Consider the following 18,422-nt stretch of genomic DNA (forward strand, 5'->3'; position numbering starts at 1 on the left):
GCTTGGCTTGAGCTTGGTTCATTTAGATGTTATCAAGCTCTCAATTCAAGCTTGGGTTGAGCTTGGCTTGAGCTTGGGTTGAGCTTGGTTCGAGCTTGATTCGTTTAGATGTTATCAAGCTCTCAATTCAAGCTTGTTTGATTGTTTGAAACTTTTAATTATTTGATTGGTTATTAAGATTGATAATTTAAATTTATTTATTTTTTATTTTATTTTATTGTTTATTTAGGATATTGAAAAGAGTTTTATTTATAAATATGGTTCGTGAACATTGTTCACGAATGATGTTCACGAACATTGTTCATGAACGTTAATGAGCTGAACACATATGTGTTCAAGCTTGTTTGTTTTCCTTAACAAGCTGCTCAAGCTTGTTTGTTTATTTAATCTTATGTATATTGAACGAACATAAACTAGCTCTTACCAAGCTGAACACCAAGCTTGTTCATGAACGTTTGGTTCATTTACAGCCCTAGCTCAAAGGATGCAATCTCAGAAAATAAATACTTATTACAAAAGTAAGAGTACCAATATAAAATCATCTACTAAACAAACTATAACCAACACCTTAACCCTTCACTAACTTGCACCATAAGGTATAGTCAATAAATCGGGAGTACATATAGTATATCAAAAAATCATCTACATAAACTCCACACATAACAAGCATATAACAAACATATAACAAATTCTGACTACACACAACAATATGCTACCATGAATGGGTCTCGTGAGCAGTCAGGGTATCTACTATTTGTGGGCAACAATATATGCTACCACTATATGGTATAATGGACAGATAGGGTGAGGTAGATATCTTGCTTCTCAACTACTGACTGCGGACGACAATCCATGCTACCACCAACTGGTCTAGTAGGCAATCAAAGCACATGAATGTCACTATCTACAGGCAATAATACAGGCTACCACTACCTGGACTAATGGGTAGACAGGACATGTAGCTATCTAACTACAGTCGAGGTGTAGCTATCTAGCTATGGACTACGGGCGATAATACACACTACTACTATCTGGTCTACTGGATAGTCATATATATCATGATCGTTGATGACTCTCTCAACCATGAATGGTGTTGGATCGAGACACACGTGAGAGGGGAGGTGAATCATGTGGTTTTCAAAAACTTTATCTTTTTTCAATTTGAAATAAGTACGTAGTGGAAAAGAAAGAAATAGGAAGCACAAGAACTCAAGCAGTTACTTCGTTCAGAGCCTTCGACGACTCCTACTCCAAGACCCATGATCCCATGGACCGTATCGATGGGAAATCCACTAATACTCTCATCTAGAATTGTCGGAAGAGGGGATCGAGTACAAACAATAACCAGGACAAGTGTAACATGCTACACTTTCCTTTTCTGTAGAAATTAAGTACAAGATTAAATTTTTGTTACCCAACACTTTTTGAGGATGATCAGCTTAGGCTGGGTATTGGACGGCTCCTCAGCAGTAGTCGGACGTAGCAACATCGTAGCAGAGCAACAACAAGAAGTTAGAGTAGTCGGAACGTCAAACAAACACGCAGAAACTTGTAGAAGAGTTTATGAAGAATCCTTGGTCGAATGCCTTTTTATAAGGGATAGAAGGCGTCTTCCATAGCATTAAAGGCGCCTTTAATGCCAAGTTCAATCCTTTAAAAAATGTCTCCTTATCGTCGACGACATCTCTACCTTATCCAATCGAAGGAGCCTTCCAAGCACTCGAAGGTGCCTTCCATGAACAGTACTCAAGGTGCCTTCCGTCGCCTGGAAGGTGCCTCGGGTACTGTTCACCCGAGGTCTTTTATACTTCCTGATAGATCGAATGCGAGTGATAGAGGAGGGGGGGGGTGAATATCACACTCTTTTTAAAACTTTTCTTTAACTTTAAAATCAGAACTGTGTCGGAAACATGCAAGATGGCTTGAATATTTCGTTTGCTCCGTGTCGGATTCGTTGGAAGAAGTCTCGTCCCATGTTGCTTGACGAGCCTTCTTTCGTCTTGTCAATTTAGACTTTTCTTCCTTTCGATTTGGGCAATCGATTTTGAAATGTCCCTTTTTGTTACATCTGTAACAAATCACTTCTGATTTATTTTGGGTCTGGTTGAGCGGTGTCTTCTTGACATTTCTTCTAAACTTCTTTTTCATCAAAAGTCTCCGGACCATGTTGACTAACTCTTCTTCATTAGTTGAGTCAGAGTCTGACTCGCTTTCAAACTCAATCTTTGTTTTTGATTTTGTCTCCTTTCTTGGACCTGCATACAAAGCAACTCATTTCTCGACATGGCTTATGTTAGATTGTTCATGTAATTCCAACTCGCAAAATAATTCATCTAAATTAAGTATTGAAAGGTCCTTAGAAACTTTGTACGCATCTACAATTGATGTCCACAAAGCATTCCTCGGAAAAACGTTCAGAGCATGCCTTATCGTGTCGCGATTTTCAAGATTATGCCCGATCAGGTGGAGGTCGTTTAGGATGTCCTTTAGTCGAGCGTGTAGTTGTGATGTCGTCTCCCTGGGAAATATTTTTATATTAAATAAATTATTTAAAAGTAGATCTCGTTTGTTTACCTTGGACTCATCGGTCCCTTCGTGTAGTTTGACTAGCGAGTCTCATAGTTCTTTGGTGTTGTCGTAGGGGCTGACTCGATTCAACTCCTCCATTGTGAGCCCACACTGAATGGTGTTGCTCGCCTTGTAGTTCAGTTGTGCCTTCTTGATCATTTGGGGAGTCCATTCTTTTGGTTCTAATGTTGTTCCGTCTTTCGTTGGAAGAGTGTAACCTTTCAAGATTGTGAACTAGAGCTCGATGTTGGACTTCAAGTAACACTCCATTCTATTCTTCCAATAACTGAAATTCTCTCCTTTGAATAGTGGAGGTCGGACCGTACTGTAACCTTCTTGATACGACTTCAACATCCTTGTAAGAAAAAAATTAAAAAAGAAAATATTTTCAAGACTTTTGTCTTGGGATTAGTAGTGCTTGAAAAATAGGAATGAGAAAAAGAATTATTCTACAAGAAAAGAAAACAGTTTTAAAGAGTTCTTTGAAAATCGGTTAAGAACTTTCATAGCTAACGAGGCTCTGATACCAATTGATAGATTGGATGCGAGCGATAGAGGGGGGGGGGGGTGAATATCGTGCTCTTTTTAAAACTTTTCTTTAACTTTAAAATCAGAATTGTGCAGCGGAAAATTAAAAGAGAGACAGAATCTTTTACTTTGTTCGGAGCCTAGCTCGACTCCTACTCGAAGGCCCGGTCCTGGACCACACCGATGGGTAAATCACTATAACTCTTCTTTCCGAGATCCTCGAAAAGAAGCAGATCGTACAAATACAGAAAGTATAAGATAGTAACAACCCTACTATCTTATTTAAAATTAAGTGCAATACAAAATTTATACCGACAGTAGTATGCGTAGAATGTAGCTTGGTCGGTACTTCCGGACGGAGTGGCTTGCTGAGCTGATGAAGACGTGTAGCATAATCCGTATGCAAAGAAGAGCTTTTAAGATAATCAGAAGTCTATATTGGTCGCAGACTTGAGCCTCCTTTTATAGGTGTACTGGACGTTCAGTCGACCGATCCCACTGTTCGGTCGACTGAACCCGCTCCCTTCCTTCCCGATTGGAATCTGACGCTGGCTCGATCTTTTGCATTTACTGATCATAAAGGATCCGGTCGACCGATCCAAATTTTCGATCGACCGAACAGCTTCCTTCCCTGTTCGTCGTGATTTGCTGAGATCAATAGTTAATGCACCATTAATGCTGATTGGTTCGGTCGACCGATCCCTATGTTCGGTCGACCGATCTGCTTCTTTTCCTTTGCTGCTGATGAACTGGTGCTGAGTCATCATGGTTCAGTCGATTGATCATACTATTCAGTCAACCGATCAATGCTTGATCGGACTCTGATCTGTTCTGATCTGATCTGAAATATTGCTTTGATATCTTCTTGTTCTGTCGACCGATCCTCTGGTTCGGTCGATCAATCCAGTCAGCCCTACAAAACAGTGTTAGACAGAAAAGAGTCCTGCAAAACAGATGTTAGCGCAGTAACATAATAATGCATGAATAATATACAAGACAGTAGAACTGTCTTGATCTCAACTTGGAAACCTACCCGGTTTCTTCAGTTGGATCAACGACCTTATGTTGTTCCCTTCAGGAACCCGACCTCACTGTCGCTCCTCCAGTTTATTTATCTCAACCTACCTGCCAAACTTTGATCCTCCAGATCTAGTTTGGACTTTTCACTCAGCTTTGATCGGCTCCCCAGGACTTTTCTCTTGATCTTTGGTCCTCCAGACCTCTCGATCACATCGCCAAGCTTCGGGTCCTCTCGACCTACTTGGACTTGCAACTGGGTTCCACGATCTGTTAAGATTTCTCCTGCCTAACCTCCAACTAGGTCTTTCCCGGTTGAGTAAACATCCTGCGCACTCAGTCAACTTGTTAGATCATAACAAGACTTAACTTGAACCTTTGACAACATCAAAACTTAGGTTTGATTCTGGTGCAACTTGCACCAACACTTACTTTGCCCTGTAAAATGTGTTAGTCCAACATATATAATTTTAACTTATAAAATAAAGTTAGCATAGTAATATTATGATTAATTTATTGTTAGGACCAAAAGTAGCTAGAGGGGGGGTGAATAGCTTGTCGCGTTCGCTCGGTGCTCGGTGTTGCTTGTTGTTGCTTGTTTCTTCAAGAATGCGCAGCGGAAAATACATAAACAAACACAAACACGCTAACACTAGGAGTTTACTTGGTATCCACCTCACAAGAGGTGACTAGTCCAAGGATCCACACTACGCACGCACCCTCCACTATGAATAACACTCCTTTATAGTGCCTACCAAAGGCGGAGAAGCCCTACAACACTCTCAATACAAGAAGAAGAAAGGGAAATACAAGTTAAGCAAAAGCTTACAAGATGTGCCGTAAAAACCCTAACCCTAACTTCTTCCTCTTGCAATAGATCCGCCTCTTGACTTGGAAAGCCTCCAAGAACCTTCAAGAACTGGCGATCACGTGCTTGTAGAGAGCTGTGGAGGAGCTGGAATGAATCTGAGAAGAGCTCGTGAAGAGATACCGAAGACCACGCTCGCCTGCGGCTTTAAACCCGACGCAACGGTCGGATCCCGATCGATTCGAATGTTCCGAATCGATCGGGGAGGCTTTGGATCGATCCACGGATCGATCCAGAGCGCCTCTGTACTCAGGAAACGCGCCTGGATCGATCCACGGATCGATCCAGCGCTTATCGCGCGAAGCAGCATCGTCCCGATCGATCGGCTGATCGATCGGGACCTCTGGATCGATCCACGGATCGATCTAGAAGCTTTCTGTTCGCTGGGAAGAATCTAGATCGATCCACTGATCGATCCACAGCCTGGATCGATCCACGGATCGATCCAGCACTTGGTTTTTGCCCAAAACCAAGTTCCAAACCTCCCTAACCAACATCCGGTCAACCTTGACCTGTTGGTACATCATGCCTCGCATCTGGTCACTCCCTTGACCTGCCAGGACTCCCCACCAAGTGTCCGGTCAATCCCTTTGACCCACTTGGACTTTTACTCGTCGTGCCAAGTATCCGGTCACTCCATTGACCTACTTGGACTTCCACCAGATGTCTGGTCATCCTTGATCCATCTGGATTTTCCCTTGCCTGGCTTCACTCACCAGGGCTTTCACCTAGCTTTACTCACTAGGGTTTTCCATCTGCCTAGCTTCACTCACTAGGACTTTTCTTCTGCCTGGCTTCACTCACCAGGACTTTTCTTCTGCCTGGCTTCACTCACCAGGACTTTCATTTTGCCTAACATCCCAGTTAGGACTTCCCAGTCAAGTATCCAGTCAACCTTGACCTACTTGACTCTTCTTCAATCAATATCTTATTGTCAAACATCTAAACCCAAACCAAGACTCAGCTTGGTTACCCAGGTCAACCTTGACCTGAGGGATATTGCACCAACAATCTCCCCCTTTTTGATGTTTGACAATACCACAATAACACTTACAATCCCATATGTAAGTTAGGCTAATCCCATAGCCTCCTTCTTCATGCCACTAGGTAATGAAAGCATAAATTAAGCTCTTCATTCTCCCCCTAAGAGGGCAAACTCCCTCTAGGTAATGAAAGCCTAACTTACTCCCTTTCATGAGTCCTTTCATTCTCCCCCTATGACTTTCCCATAGGTAATGAAGGACTAAGCTTAACCATACATTCTCCCCCTATTGGCACACATCAACCCATCGTTGGACACACATCAACCCATGCTCCAATTCTGGGCACACTTCAACAAATCCATTTGTTGAAGACTCTCCCCCTGAAGAGTTGCTCATCGTTGTTCACAACATCACTCGTTGTGATCAACACGATAATGAAGGTCCCATACCCTTCATTTATCCTTAACCTCTCCCTCAATGTTGACAAATACCCAACCTTGAGCATTTTCAACCACTTGAGTGTCCACTTGAAATAATGAGGATATCCACTCCCCATTTCTCCCCATTTCAAGTTTAAATGCTCAACCTTGAGCAAGTTCACAACAGAAGGTTAACCACCTTCCAAGGTTCATGAAAAATAATTTTCATGTCTTTAAAGAGTCCCTCCCCCTAAAGACATGGTGGTAACTTCTGTCATTGCACCAACAATGACTTGGAATCCCTAAACCTTTAGGAAACCCAAATTTAGAAGTTTTGAGGTTCAAATATTCAAAATTTGAAACAACCTCAACCTAAACTTCTACTTAGTCTTCGTTAACCAATCCATCCTTGTTTTCAACATGAAAACACCCTTTGTATGTATACAAATGTATTTAAGGGGTTTGGAATGGTTACCTAGACTCAAGGAGGTTCAAAGATGCTGAAATCAGGCCTTCCCAGCCAAAATCAGCAACTTGGATCGATTGGAGTTGGGTTCCAATCGATTGAACCTTTCTGAATCGATCCACGGATCGATTCAGACTCCCTGGATCGATCGGCTGATCGATCCAGCAAGCTTCTGCTCGCGGGAATTGCCGTTTGAATCGATCCATGGATCGATTCGGGAACTCCAATCGATCAATGGATCGATCAAAGCTCTGATAGTTGCTGAAATTCCATTTCAGTCAACTTCAGAAACCCCTAGAAAATTCTACAAAAATCCAAAAATCATGAAATTTCGTGTAGACATTATTTAGGGCATACTCAATCATGGAAAAATAGCTTTCTATGAAAATACATCATATTTTCAAAGATTGACACAAACTTGAAAACTTGCAAAAACTTTAGTGTTTTTCTTCAAGTTTTTGTCTAACTATTCAATGGTGATTACTATCAAAAGATAGCCTTCACCAAGGTTTTCCAAAAACATTTTAAAACCATTTTCAAAACCAATATCCCATCACATTCCTTGGGCTTAATGCACATGACTTGTACATTAGCTTTCCCAATGATGGGAAAACACATAACTATGTGTTTTGATGAACCTAAAACTCAAAAGAATGCACTAAATCAACATCTTGAGTTTTGTTCATCATCCTAACATCTCACTTGTATATAATATGCACTAAAACACATACAAGTCACCTTATAGTCTTTATGAGATGTAGATTTTGGTTTTGCCCTAATCTAGGGATCATGCATATTTATCTAGGCATTTTAGAAATATTAGACATCCACCTAGGATGTCACTTGTCAATAAGTGTCGTTAGATGCCATTTGTCCTTAATTACAAGGAATTAAACTTAATGCATGATTATGTTATGGCATACATCAAAAGAAAATAATTTTCAAAAGAAAATATCCTATTGCTACATGATGTATGAATGTCATGACATGGTATTTTTGGATTTTTCATAATAAAACATGAATGTAAAAACTAGACATGATGTCATGGCATATGATGGGCAAACAATCATGGCAAGATTTAGCATAAATGAAATATACCTAGATTAGCTATCTAAGTATCCTTAAAATCTTAGCTAAACTTACACCTTAAACCTAGATTGCCCTAAAATGCTACAAGAGAATGCCAAAACCTAAATGGGCATTTCTAATTCTCTTGATTAATTTATGCTAATTGAAATTAAGCTTATCCTCAAATGTTGGCATATTCCATTTTTCCACAAGAGTAGCACTTTAAAGTTAAGGCCCGGATTGCCTTAAATTTCCTAAGAACATACCAAAATCCCAACTTGGTAGCTCTTATGAATTTCCCAATATGTGCCTTTTAAGATTAAAATCAAATTTTCACCACTAGGCACATTTTACTCTTTCAAGGAGTAAATAATAGTTCCATTTCATTTTCAAAGGTTAACCAAACCTTGAAAATGCTCCTTGAGTGTCAATTTCCTCAAAGTTGGGTTAACTACCCTTCTAATTGGAGTTGACACTCTCTACCCATTTATGGGGTAGAGAAGATGCTCCTAGGAACCCAACACCTATTGGTGCTCCTTGGATGCTCTAGGTACTCACTAGGGATAACTTCCTAGATACCTTCCTAGTGACCTTGTTGGGCTTCTTAGAAGCCTTGGTCACATTTTCTAGGTCAACCCTAGGGATAGCCTCCTTGTGACCTTGTTAGTGACTTTCTTAGACTTCTTAGAAGTCTTAGTCACTTTGGTTGCAAAAATACTCTTAGGGATGACTTCCTAGTATTCTTGACTTGACCATTAAACCTAGGGTTTGTTCCATAACTATATGGAACCCTATGATAACTAGGCACATCCTTCTTAGCCTTTGGTTTGTATCCCAAACCTCTATGGCTATTTGATGGCTTTGACTTTCCTAGCCCTAGGTTTTGCTCATTTTGCCCTTTTAGGATATTTTCCATCCTTTTTAGGGTCTTTTCCATTTTATCAAGTCTTGATCTCAAGACTTGATTTTCTATCATTAAGTCCTTAGTTTTTGGTTTTCCATTAAGTTCATGAGCATTTTTGTTTCTAGGCTTGTAGCTACAATCCTTAGAGTTCTTGCCTAGACTTTTACCTACATTCCTAGCCTTAGGGATAGTAGTTTTGGCATGTAGGGCCACATGCTTTTCCTTAAAGCCCTCATGCTTCCTATTCTTATGGTAAATCGCATTAAAATGATAAAAATTTGACCTAGCATGCTTTTTACCATTTTGCAAGGGAATAGGCTCAACGAAAGTTACCTTCCTTTTTACCTTGGAGGCTCCCCCTTGACTAGTGCCTCCTTGAGCCTTGACCACTTTCTTCCCCTTGGGGCATTGATTTCGATAATGCCCTTTTTGTTGACACAAGAAGCACACAATGTGCTCCTTGCTCTTCTTTGTCCCGGAGGTGGTCACCTTGGGCTTCTCCTTGCCCTTTTGTGCCACTTGGCCCTTCTTCTTGGCCAAGTTGGGACACTTGCTCTTATAGTGCCCATGTTCCCTACACTCAAAACATATTATATGATTTTTATTATTAATTGAAACATTTATACCTTTGCTTGTAGGGGTGGCATCTTTTTCTTTGGATCCGGAGGTAGAAGCTTCCTCTTGATCGGACCTTGATTCTCCTCCATTTGATTTTTCTTGACTTGTGGAGGTAGAAGCTTCTTCTTCTTCTTGATCCGGTGTCACCAAGGATTGCTCCCCCTCAATCCTAGAGGTGGAGGCTTCATCATCTTGAATATGAAACAAGGAGTATGCTCCCTCCTTGTTCCCTTCGTTGCATTCCCTTGAGGATGAAGCTTCTTGGATTTCCTCTTCTTCGGAGGTTGAGTATCTCTCAGCCTCGGAGTCCTCCTCTTGGTCTTGCTCCAAAGAGTCACCCTCTTTGGATTCTTCATGATCTTGTACAGTGGAGGGGATCTCTTCATGAAGCTTGGCCAATTTGCTCCAAAGCTCCTTGGCATCTTCGAACTCTCCAACTCGAGCCAAGATGTGGCTAGGCAATAAGTTGACCAGAAGCTTGGTCACTTTGTCATTTGCCTCGCCCCTTTGAATTTGCTCTGAGCTCCATCTGCTTTTCTTTAGAAGCTTGCCCTTGGAGTTTGTTGGAGCTTTGAAGCCTTCCATTAGAGCAAACCATTGCTCTATCTTCATCATAAGAAAATTTTCGATTCTTGATTTCCAAGAATCGAAACTCGTAGAAGTGTATGGTGGAGCCACCCTTGTGTCAAATCCAAGCCCATCTTGGAATTGCATCTTGAAGTTGAGCTTGATAAAGTCTTGAACTTGAAGAATTTGCTCCAACTTCTTCACCCTCTAGCTTTTCTTGATATGCTTGACCCTTCCGGCGATGATTCCGGTGAAGAGCGGCCTCGCTCTGATACCACTTGTTAGGACCAAAAGTAGCTAGAGGGGGGGGGGGGGTGAATAGCTTGTCGCGTTCGCTCGGTGCTCGGTGTTGCTTGTTGTTGCTTGTTTCTTCAAGAATGCGCAGCGGAAAATACATAAACAAACACAAACACGCTAACACTAGGAGTTTACTTGGTATCCACCTCACAAGAGGTGACTAGTCCAAGGATCCACACCACGCACGCACCCTCCACTATGAATAACACTCCTTTATAGTGCCTACCAAAGGCGGAGAAGCCCTACAACACTCTCAATACAAGAAGAAGAAAGGGAAATACAAGTTAAGCAAAAGCTTACAAGATGTGCCGTAAAAACCCTAACCCTAACTTCTTCCTCTTGCAATAGATCCGCCTCTTGACTTGGAAAGCCTCCAAGAACCTTCAAGAACTGGCGATCACGTGCTTGTAGAGAGCTGTGGAGGAGCTGGAATGAATCTGAGAAGAGCTCGTGAAGAGATACCGAAGACCACGCTCGCCTGCGGCTTTAAACCCGACGCAACGGTCGGATCCCGATCGATTCGAATGTTCCGAATCGATCGGGGAGGCTTTGAATCGATCCACGGATCGATTCAGAGCGCCTCTGTGCTCAGGAATCGATCCACGGATCGATCCACCGCTTATCGCGCGAAGCAGCATCGTCCCGATCGATCGGGACCTCTGGATCGATCCACGGATCGATCCAGAAGCTTTCTGTTCGCTGGGAAGAATCTAGATCGATCCACTGATCGATCCACAGCCTGGATCGATCCACGGATCGATCCAGCACTTGGTTTTTGCCCAAAACCAAGTTCCAAACCTCCCTAACCAACATCCGGTCAACCTTGACCTGTTGGTACATCATGCCTCGCATCTGGTCACTCCCTTGACCTGCCAGGACTCCCCACCAAGTGTCCGGTCAATCCCTTTGACCCACTTGGACTTTTACTCGTCGTGCCAAGTATCCGGTCACTCCATTGACCTACTTGGACTTCCACCAGATGTCTGGTCATCCTTGATCCATCTGGATTTTCCCTTGCCTGGCTTCACTCACCAGGGCTTTCACCTAGCTTTACTCACTAGGGTTTTCCATCTGCCTAGCTTCACTCACTAGGACTTTTCTTCTGCCTGGCTTCACTCACCAGGACTTTTCTTCTGCCTGGCTTCACTCACCAGGACTTTCATTTTGCCTAACATCCCAGTTAGGACTTCCCAGTCAAGTATCCAGTCAACCTTGACCTACTTGACTCTTCTTCAATCAATATCTTATTGTCAAACATCTAAACCCAAACCAAGACTCAGCTTGGTTACCCAGGTCAACCTTGACCTGAGGGATATTGCACCAACATTTATGACTTAGACCCTATCCTCCAGATCAGAATCTAGTCAGTGTCTCAATTTAGGTTTCTGAAATAGACCTAAATCGGGCAGACGCCTACTGTCCCCTCAATCGAGATGTGTCCTTACTAAGTCACTCTCCTCCAATGACTTACCTCCACTTACCAAGTGTCAAGTTACCTCCCTGACGTCCAATTGACCCACCAAGTCTTCCTACTGAAATCACACATCTGAATTTCCACCCGTCGAGAATCGAACATCCCGACCTCCTGCCAGAATCCCACATCTGGATTTTGCCAATCGAGAATCACACATCTCGACTGGACTTCCTACCTGGTGTTAAGTCCTTATGAGCCGTCAAGTTAGTAACAAGGTTAGATCACACACATCTAACTTTAATCCACTTGTCATTCATCAAAACTCAGGTTTAATCATTGATGCCAACTTCACCAACAGATGGGAGACAATGGTAGGTAGGATATAACAATATAACAATAAACAAAAAATGAATAATCACATTCATATAACACTCTATAACCATACCTCAGTCCAATCTCACTAACGTATAAGTATAAGCCTAAATAGTAAACAAACGTCTAGCAAGATACTCAATTTCCTATGCTAGAGTATTGCTACATAAAATCACATGTATAAATAGCAATAAATATCATGGATAACAATGAGACAGCATGGATATCTAATAGATCAAACTAAGTACAAGTAACTAAGTATCAACACAAGAAGCAAATAGAGTGGAGTCAAGGTAAGCAGTGATTGCTGTCTAATATATAAATAACAATAAATAATCATGCATTAAGAATAAAGAAACTGAAGAGGTCAAATAATGAACTACCCACCTCTCGATGTAGAATGTCCTTTGATGTCCTCAAATCAAAGAGCGTGTTTCTAGCCCTAATCTTGCTTAATTAACTCCTCTTCTTCTTCTCCTTCTCTGATAGCCTAATAGCCCAGCGTAAAAGTGCTACCAATAGTGGGATGATGGTGATGACAGAGATCATAGGGGAGGTGGTTGTTGGAGTAGAAGCTACCCTCAGCGGCGGTGATGTACGTAAATATTATGATAGTTTATGCATGTTTTACGCACATTTACTTGCCTTATACGTACATATTCTTTGTATGATCACCTCTTTTATCATTTATTCATCATATATACTCTTTTGTATAGATATTTGCTCTTTGTTTGGTTTTGTGTTGACAGGAACAACCTTCGGAGCGAAAACAACGTTTGTCGATGCACCGGAGCGAGCCAGAGAACACGACTTTGCAAACCTTGCACGACTGTGTGGCCAAACAGGAGAGGAGAAGTGCACGGCTGTGCAAACCTTGCACGGTCGTGCGGCCAAACCAGAGGCGGAGCTGAGCATGGCCGTGCATACTTGCACGACCATGCCACCCATAACTGAGACCCAGCAGCACACGGTTGTGCAACCCTGCACGACCGTGTCCCCAGAGCTGAGTCCCAGCATCACAAAGTCCTGCCAGATGGCACAGCCGTGCAATGCATCCAGAGCCAAGAAATGGCACGGTCGTGCCATCCTTGCACGGTTGTGCCGTCGCGCCGCGCCCTAACCTATAAAAAGGAGTTTAACCCTTTTTCCGAGGGGGGTGTTAGAGTGTATACTAAAAGCCTAGCTTTTGTAAAAACATTTATTTAGAAATAAAGAATCACAGTGGTCAATATCTACATTTATTTGTTAAATATAATTTATTCAATTAATTTATATAGTAGAAAACATGGTGTGTGGTGTCACACACAGAAGATCATGTTGTCGGTTCTTTATAAATTATAAACAGTTGCTCGCGACTAAGATGGAAAGGAACAAACCGTTGAAGTAGTCGTAGTGTAATTAAGTATTAGTTTATCTTAACTAATAAATTACACTGATACACTCCAAGTGTATTGAGTAAGACCATTTTAGGTAAGTTCTTTTTGTACTAACTTTATAAAAGAACTAGACCTTAGTTATTATGAAAGTGTGTACTCTTAATCCTAATATAATAACAAACACATATATTTAATATTTATTTCTTTAACTTATCAATGGGTGAGATTTAACTCGATAAGTCAATAACCCCGATAAGTTGGGAAATGATATTACTTATAGTGTGTGTTGTTGATTATAGAAGGAATCTGTGTCCTAGTTATCTAGGTTGAGAATGTCCCCAAGAGGAGCTCATAAGGATTGTCATGTTAAACCCTGCAGGTGGACTTAGTTCGATATGACAATGACGTTGAGTGGTACTACTCTTGGAGCTAAATATTAATTAAGTGATTTACCAGTAACTTACTTAATTAGTGGGCATTCGTAATCTTAAACACAGGGAGACTAACACCCTCATGATAAGAAGTAGCCCATAATGTAATTTGGGATTGGTGCGGTAGTGCGATAATAACTCTCTAGTGGAATGAGTTATTATCGATGAACTTGAGTTGTGTGTTCGGGGCGAACACGGGATACTCAAGCTCATCGGAAGGCCAAAACTAATTTCTCCTCTAGGTCCCTGTTGTAGCCTCATTAAAGTCTCAAGTCCATCCAAAGAAAGGCACATCTTGGTGTCCAAGAAGGGGGCCGATCCATTGCTTGGTGACCAAGCAATGGTCGGCCATCATATCCTCTTAAGGGGGCTGGCCCCTTGCTTGGTGCCCAAGCAAGTGGGGGCCGACCACAATAATTCAAACAAGGAGGGGTGTTTTTGAATTTTTAAAATCTTCTCTTTGTAGAAAACTACAAGTTTTAAAAGAGAGATTTTAAATTTAAAAGCTTTCCTTATTTGAATTAGGCCACATGTTTTAAAAGAAAGTTTAAAAGTTTTAAAACTTTTCTTTTTTAACCATCCTCATGGTTTAGAAAAAAAAGGAAGAGAAGTTTTAAAATTTAAATTTTCTATCACCATGTTAAAAAAGGAAATTTTATAAGAGAAGTTTTAAATTTTAAAACATGATTTTAATTTTTTAAAACTTTCCTTTTTTAACTCCTACTTTAGGAAATTGAAAGAGAGCTTGTAAAATTTTATAAGAGGATTTATTCTTGTAAAATTTTATAAAAAAATATATTTCCTTCCTTATAGGGGCCAGCCACCCTTGCTTGGTGCCCAAGCAAGCGGCCGGCCAATAGGATTAAATCATCATCCAATCAAATATATGATTGGTGATTGATTCAATCAAGAGGAAAGAAAAGGAAAAATTAAAAGGGAAAAGGAAAAACATGAGGAAGATTTTAATTTTTTGTAAAAGTTTTTTCTTATTTGCCTTGGTCAAGTATTATAAAAGAAGGGGAGAGGAGGCATCATGGGTTAATGAATTCTTTTTCTCTCTTCTCTCTAGTCTCCTCCTTAGGGTCGACCCCTAGCTCTTTGTCATGCTAGGGCCAGCCACATATTGCTTGTGGTTCTTTTAAGTGGTCGGATACGAGAAGGAGGAGAAGGAGAAGAAGAAGAAGACGAAGAATAAGGAGGCATCTAATTCTAGTCTCTTGCTTGTGCTCTCTCATGATGGTCGGATCTCTCCCCTTCCCTTTCCCTTGCTCTCTTTGGTTCCTAAATTGGTGGTGGTGGCCGGAATTTAGAGGAGGAAGAAGAAAGCTCTTTGGGTGGTGTTCATCTTGGAGGATCATCGCCCACACGACGTCCAAGGCGAGGCGAGGAATAAGGCAAAAGATCTTGAGGTCATTAACATACAAAGAGAAGGTATAACTAGTAATTTTCTTCTACATCATACTAGTTATTTTTCTTTGTATGAATTCCAAACACAAGAGATATTAGATCTAGTTTTTCGAATTTATTTTTCGAGTTTGTGTTTTCTTTATTTTCCGAATTTGTGATTCGATTGTTCTTTTTGGTTAACCTAGAGGTATTTAAGGAAATTAAATATTAGCTTTCCTTAAAAGACTTTGTCTAGGCGGTGGTGATTGCTCCCATATCTAAGAAGGTCATGTGCCTCGCCATGCAGCCCTGTAAGCCAATTTTGGAAATTAATATTTAATGGAATTAATAACATAGGTGGATTTGAATCAATAGTGTTAAGTTCCGCTTGCGATTCAAATCTAAACCATTAAAAACAGATAAGTTAAATTTGGAATCAATGATGTTAAGTTCCGTCTGTGATTCCTAATTTAACTTCGAAAGAACACAATAGGTTATTTAAGGAAAGGTTCGACACTTGTACAAAATTTTTGTACAGTGGAACCGGTATGTTTTTTCTAGGACTAACCAACAATTGGTATCAGAGCTAGGGTTTGTCTCTGTGTGTTTAGAATTCAAATAGGTTATGCGCATATCATACATAATTTAGGCAAGATATTAGTAGGATGTGCTAACTTTTTGGTTGCAGACTCCAACTATTATGGCTTATAGATGTTGTGTGTGATTAGACCCTTGGACATGTCAAGGGTATTATTGTGTGTGTGCATGATTTTATGTAACTAATACAGTAGGAGCTGTATTAGCCCTAGTATTTAAGAATTTTATTTTCGATCTAGATTTCATGTACATTCCCTCGTGGAATATAAGATCGACACATGTAAAATTCTATTTTTGTCGCGGATCGGATGCTTGCGAGGCGTGGTACTTTTGAAGCACCAGAGGCACAGCGAAATAAGAAGAAAGATGGATGCGACGTCTCGACCCGATGGCGGTGGCTAAAGATGGCAACAGCTAGGGTTGAAGCATACTGAAGACAGTGATGGAAAATGCCATAATAGTTGGAAAATTAATTTCCAAATTTATTGCTTTTATTTACTGTGATGTTTGTGTGCATGTGATGTATGCTAGCATAGGTTAAAATCCTCATTTTTAAATAACTAAGTGGGAGAGGGATTTTAATAAATTCCACGGTCTCCATTACTGATTTGTAAGTGATGCAACAAGGTTGCATGTTGGCTCTGAGTGCTTCCCTCCACAACGGATGGGTTTGTTGCGGATCACTAGATCAAACTTCCTTTATGGATGGTTATAGGAAATTATTTAGGAGCGTGTGATCTTCTCCAACTGAAGGGGCATAATCCTATTTAATGGACTAAGTATCAAGTAATCGTATACACTTAGACGCATTCAATAGTATCCTCCCCAACAGAGTCACTGCTATTGTTTTGCGGGACCAAAGCAATACCAACTATTAATTTGTTATAAAGTTAGGTAAACCCCCCCTTCTTACAAATGTTTGAATTTGTATACGCCCACACTAACGTGGCATACAAAATTCATGGTGTTTGAGGTAATTTTATTTGTAAGTTGATAATATAAAATGGGTAATACCTCCTCTTACAAACAATTGAATTTGTATACATCCACACTAACGTGGCATACAAAATTCATGGTGTTTGAGGTAATTCAAGGTTGACAAGATAATTAATGTGTAAGACCCTCCTCTTACGAATGTTGAATTTGTATATGTCCACACTAACGTGGCATGCATAATTCTCGGTGTTTGAGGTGTTGGTGAATTTAAATAATATTGTTTGAGGAATCAATGTTATTTTAAATTCAAAGTTTTGACCAAATATTTGATCAAAGACAAACCAACTATTAATTTTATTCGTCATAAAGTAAGGTTGACGAGATAATAAAATTAATGGATACAATCTCCTCTTTGATTTTGTATACGTCCACACTATCATGGCATACAAAATTCACGAGGATTTTAAGGAGTTGGTCTTGACCAAATATTTTTGTGATTCTTAGGATTTCAAATGTTAGTCAATCCCCTAGTTTTTATACTATAGAAAAGACTTAGTAGTCCTAATTATAATGATTGGAAATAGGACTTGGACATTAAAGTAGACTATCTTCTTAGAACTGAGAACAATATAGGTGTATTTAATTCATTAGTTGTTGAAACATGTTTAGTGGTATTATCTACTAGTACCTGGAGTGTAGATATAGATGCCACTAATCATGTCTGCAATTCATTGCAGGGTTCCAGGAAACCCGACAGCTATATGAAAAGGAAAACACCATCTACATGGGCACTACTGCAAAAGTAGCAGCTGTTGCAATGGGAGATGTTTATCCTCTGATAGGAATAAAATATGGATTTTCATAAATTATCTTTACGTACTAAGTTTAGAAAGAACCTGATTTCGATTTCTAAACTATTAAAGAATAGATATTCTGTCTATTTTGATAACAAACTTGTTATCAAGAAAAATAGGGAAGTTATCTGTTGTGGCACGTTGGTTGACAATTTATAATCCAATAACTCCCACGATGCAATAAATAGAAATTAATAACATATTTTCTAACTTTAATAAGAGAAAGTAACCTTCAGAAATGAACCAATCATATTGTTAGCATCTAAGGCTTGGTTATATTAACTTTAGTAGGATTCAAAGGATAATAACCAATGAACTCTTGGGTTCATTGGTAGTGGAAATCTTTCCAACCTGCGAGTCTTACTTGGAAGGAAAAATAACCAAGAATCTTTTAAGTCTAAGGGGTATGGAGCCAAAGATATGTTGGAATTGGTTCATTCTGATTTGTGTAGACCTTTGACTATCCAGGCAAGAGGTTGTTTCGAATATTTCGTCTCTTTTATAGACGACTATTAGAGATAAGGATACATTTACTTGACGCGCCACAAGTCTAAGTGCTTTGATTAGTTCAAAGAGTACTAGGTTGATGTGGAGTAATGTTAAAGTAAAAGTATCAAGACACTACGGTGAAATCGTAGTAACGAGTACCTCTTAGGAGAGTTTAGGAGTCACTTATCAGAAGTCAGAATTTAATCCCAACTAACTGCACCTGGTATACCCCAACAGAATAATGTAGTAGTAAGAAGGTATAAG

The sequence above is a fragment of the Zingiber officinale genome, chromosome 6A (assembly GCF_018446385.1).
Source record: "Zingiber officinale cultivar Zhangliang chromosome 6A, Zo_v1.1, whole genome shotgun sequence".
Lineage (NCBI taxonomy): Eukaryota > Viridiplantae > Streptophyta > Magnoliopsida > Zingiberales > Zingiberaceae > Zingiber > Zingiber officinale.